Source organism: Scyliorhinus canicula, chromosome 15 (genome assembly GCF_902713615.1).
Source record: "Scyliorhinus canicula chromosome 15, sScyCan1.1, whole genome shotgun sequence".
NCBI lineage: Eukaryota > Metazoa > Chordata > Chondrichthyes > Carcharhiniformes > Scyliorhinidae > Scyliorhinus > Scyliorhinus canicula.
In genome coordinates this window covers 145,471,415-145,476,685 of record NC_052160.1, presented here as the reverse complement: position 1 = coordinate 145,476,685, position 5,271 = coordinate 145,471,415, and positions in this window count along the sequence as shown.

Below are 5,271 nucleotides of genomic sequence, written 5' to 3'. Positions count from 1 at the left end.
TATCCACCTGAACCTCCGTATCCACCTGAACCTCCGTATCCACCTGAACCTTCATATCCACCTGAACCTCCGTATCCACCTGAAACCTCCGTATCCACCTGAACCTTCATATCCACCTGAACCCTCCGTATCCACCTGAACCTCCGTATCCACCTGAACCTTCATATCCACCTGAACCTCCGTATCCACCTGAACCCTCCGTATCCACCTGAACCCTCCGTATCCACCTGAACCCTCCGTATCCACCTGAACCTCCGTATCCACCTGAACCCTCCGTATCCACCTGAACCTCCGTATCCACCTGAACCTCCGTATCCACCTGAACCTCCGTATCCACCTGAACCCTCCGTATCCACCTGAACCTCCGTGTCCACCTGAGCCTTCGTATCCACCTGAAGGACCAGATTTTGGTCTCATCCAAAAACTGGTATCTCTGATGCGTGCACTCCTCCTGTGTCATTCTGCATTATATGTTTTCCTCTATTAAGGATGGACAGTCAAGGAGTTTACTGCAATAGAGCTGACCTACCCCACTCTGAAATGCAATGTTCCCCTCAGTACTGCATATGTGATGAATGGTAACCATTTAAAATTGCAGCTTTTGAGGAAGTAAAAATAACCTCGGTGCCAGTGTTTCCAGTTGCTCCCATTTGCGATCTGAATATACACTAAAGGCATTTACATGGGTGTTGAAAATATTATTAATAGCATTGAAAACAACACATGTTCAATCACACAAATGCCACTTTGCAGTCCCGATCTGGTTGGGCAGGGTGAATATTTTAGCAAAATATGAAACATTAATGGAAAGAAACAAATAGAGCATTATTTCAGACTGTTGCGGGGTTAGTTTAGCTCAGTGGGCTAGACAGCTATCATGCAGAACAAGGCCAGCAGCGCAGGTTCAATTCCCGTACCAGCTGAGAATTCTGAATTCACCCTCTGTGAACCTGAACAGGCGCCAGAATGTGGCGACTGGGGGCTTTTCACAGTAACTTCATTGCAGTGTTTTTTTAAATATAAACTTTGTGTTCCCAATTCATTTTTTTCCAATTAAGGGGGAATTTAGCGTGGTCAATCCACCTACCCTGCACATCTTTGGGTTGTGGGGGGAAAACCCACACAAACACGGGGAGAATGTGCAAACTCCACACGGACAGTGACCCAGAGCCGGGATTGAACCTGGGACCTCAGTGTTGTGAGGCAGCAATGCTAACCACTGCGCCACCGTGCTGCCCTACCACCAAGAAAGTTATCATGAGCCACCTTCTTGAACCTCTGCAGTCTATGTTGTGTAGATACACCAACAATGCTTTTAGGTACGGAGTTCAGGATGTCACGGTGGTGCAGTGGTTAGCACTGCTGCCTCACGGCGCTGAGGTCCGAGGTTCGATCCCGGCCCTGGGTCACCGTCTTTCTGGAATTTGCACATTTTCCCTCTGTCTGTGTGGGTTTCACCCCACAACCCAAAGATGTGCAGGGTAGGTGGATTGGCTATGCTAAATTGCCCCTCAATTGGCAAAAAAGAATTGTGTACTCTAAATTGATTTTTTAAAAAGGCAGGGAGTTCCAAGACTTTTATCCAGCCATGGTGAAGGAACGGTGATATAGCTCCAAGTTAGGCTGGTGTGTGACTTGGAAGGGGACTTGCAATGGTGGTCCTCTCCTGTACCTGCTGCCCTTCTTCTCTAGGTGTAAGAGCTGTGTGTGGAAGAAGAGTTTGGAAGGCATTGTCAAAGTAATGTTGCTGTGTGTATCTTACAGATGGTACTCAATGTAACCATAGTACACTGCTGATGGGATCAATTTGTGAAAGGGCTGCCAATCAAGTGAGCGGCTTTGTCTCGAATGGTGTCGAGTTTCTTGAGTGTTGTTGGAGCTGCACTCATCCAGGCATGTTGGGAGTACTCCATCACACTCATGACTTAGGTCTTGTTGGTCAGGGGGTGAGTTACTTGCCGCAAGATTCCTCGCCTCTGACCTGCTTTTGTAGCCACAGTATTTATTTGGCTAATCCGATTCAGTTCCTGGTCAATGGTAACATCTAAGATGTAGATCGTGGGGGATTCAGCGATGGTAATGCCATTAAATGTTATGGAGTGATGGTTTAATTCTCTCTTATTGAAGATGGTCATTGCCTGGCACTTGTGTGGCAAGAATGTAACTTGTCACTCGTCAGCCCAAGCCTGGATATTGTCCAGGTCTTGCTGCATTTGAAGATAGACTGCTTCAGCGTCTAAGGAGTCGCGAATAGTGCTGAACATTGTGCAATCATCAGCAACCATACCCACTTCTGACCTTATATTAGAAGTAAGGTAACTGATGAAGCACCTAAAGATGGTCGGGCCTAGGACACTATCCTGAGGAACTCCTGCAGTGATGTCCCGGGACTGAGATGACTGACCTCCAACCACCACAACCTTTGTGCCAGGTATGACTCCAACTAGTGAAGAGTTTTCCTCAAATTCCATTGACTCCAATTTAGCTCGGGCTCTTTGATGCCATACTCAATCAAATGCTGCCTTGATGTCAAGGGCAATCACACTCGCTCACCTCTGATGTTCAGCTCTGTTGTCCATGTTTGAACCAAGGCTGTAATGAGGTCAGGTGCTGAGTTACCCTGGCGGAACCCAAACTGAGAGGTTATTGCTAAGTACCACTTGATAGCATTGTTGATGACCCCTTCCGTGACTTTACTGATGATGTGGAGATGCCAGCTTTGGACTGGGGTGAGCACAGTAAGAAGTCTTACAACACCAGGTTAAAGTCCAACAGGTTTGTTTTGAATCACTAGCTTTCGGAGCACTGCTCCTTCCTCAGGTGAAGGAGCTGCACTCCGAAAGCTAGTGATTCAAAACAAACCTGTTGGACTTTAACCTGGTGTTGTAAGACTTCTTACTGTGACTTTACTGATGATTGAGAGTATTGTCCTGCTTTTTGTGCAGAGGACACACCTGGGCAATGTTTCACATTGCCGGGTAGACACCAGTGTTGTAGCTGTGCTGGGACAGCTTGGCTAGGGGCACAATCAGTTCTGGAGCACAAGTTTTAGTACTATTGCCGGAATATTGTCAGGGCTCCAAACCTTTGCCTTCTCCAGTACCTTAAGCCATTTCTTGATATCAAAGGGTGAATCAAATTGGCTGAAGACTGGCATCTGGGATGCTGGGGACCTCTGGAGGAGACAAAGATGGATTGTCCACTCGGCACTTCTGGCTGAAGATATTCTTGCGAATACTTCATTTATTAAAAATAAATTTAGAGTACCCAATTATTTTTTTTCAACTAAGGGCCGATTTAGCGTAGCCAATCCACCCACCCTACACATCTTTGGGTTGTGGGGGTGAAACCCACGCAGACACAGGAAGAATGTGCAAACTCCACACGGACAGTGATCGGGGCCGGGATCGGATCCAGGTCCTCGGTGCCATGAGACAGCAGTGCTAACCACTACACCACCATACTGCCCCATTATTGCAAATACTTCAGCCTTATCTTTTGCACTGATGTACTGGGCTCCTCCATCATGGAGGATGGGGATATTTGTGGAGCCTCCTCTTCCAGTGAGTTGTTTTAATTGTCCACCACCATTCACGGCTGGATGTGGAAGGACTTCGGAGCGCTTATATCTGATAAGTTGGTTGTGGGATCATCTATCTCATCCTTTTTCCACTATTTTGCATGCCAGTAGTCCTGAGTTGACACTCCATTTTTCGGTATGTCTGGCACTGCTCCAGGCATGCCCTCCTGCACCCTTCATTGACCCAGGGTTGATCCCCTGGCTTGTTGATTGCGGGGGGGGGGGGGGCAGGGATGCTGTGGAGAGAATGTCTGGTCTTGATAGCTGCTGCTGATAGCCCATTGCGCCTCATGGCTACAGTTTGGAGTTGCTGCATCTATTCCATCTTGCACAGCAGTAGTCACTCCTACCAATACTGCCATGGACTGAGCATCGCCAACAGGCAGATTAGCGGGAATGAGGTCGAGTTTCTTTTTCCCTCTTGCGATCTGCTGGACCCAGTCCAGCAGCTATGTCCTAAAGGACAACTTGGTTTGTGCCCTTGCCACCCTCAGTGGTGTTCAACATGGAAGAGCACTGATTATCATAGAATTTACAGTGTAGGAGGCCATTCGGCCCACCGTGTCTGCACAGGCCCTTGGAAAGATTATCCTATCTAAGCCCACACCTCCATCCTATCCCTATCTAACCTTTTTGGACGCTAAGGGCAATTTAGCATGGCCAATCTACCTAAGCTGCACATCTTTGGACTGTGGGAGAAAACGAGCACCCGGAGGAAACCCATGCAGACACGGTGAGAACGTGTAGACTCCGCACAGTCAGTGACCTAAGCTGGGAATTGAACCTGGAACTGTGAAGCAACTGTGCTAACCACTGTGCTACCGTGCCACCTAGCTGAGGAATATGGCTGTTCACGTGCAGGTTTCCTTGCCCATATTTGACCTGATGCCATAAGACTTCATAAGGTCTGGAGTGAATGACTCCAAGGATGCTCCCTCCTGTTTACTATTCTCTGCATGGTGGTGTCTGGGACATTGTAAGGTATAATTCCGTGAGTGTGACTATGTGGGGTTTGACTAGTCTTGAGAGCTCTCCAAATTCTGGCACAAGCCCCCCCAGATGTTAGTGCAGAAGACTTTGCAGGGTCAACAGGACTGCGTTTGCCGTTGTCGTCTCTGGTGCCTAAGTCGATTCACCGTGGTCTGACTGGTTTCATTCCTTCTTAAGACTTTGTAACTTGTTTTATACAATTGAATGGCTTGATAAACCAGTTCAGAGGGCATTTAAGATTCAATCAGTGGCCTAATGACACATGCAATAGGCCAGGCCAGGTAAGGCAACAGATTTCCTTCCTTAAAGGATTTTAATGAATCAGATGGGCTTTTACGACAATTGTTTGATCTTCATTATATATTGAATTCAGGCTTTTCTTCTTTATTGAATTCAAATTCTGCTGTGGTGGGATTAGAACCTGGGTCGCTGTATTACTGACCCAGTGACAACACAATACAGTGCGCCACTGCTTCCCCCTATGAAAAGGAGATCCATGCATAATTTTTAAAATAGTTCAAATGCAAAGATACCAAATAGAAACAAATCAAACAATTGTTTGATGGGAACTGTATGCACATATTTCAATTGATTTTCACTGAAATAAAACATTGTGTTGGAGCTAATTCAAACTCAGTCAACAGAGCTACTGAACTTCAGGTGACAAAAAAAAATCCAATAAAATTCGACTGACATTCAAA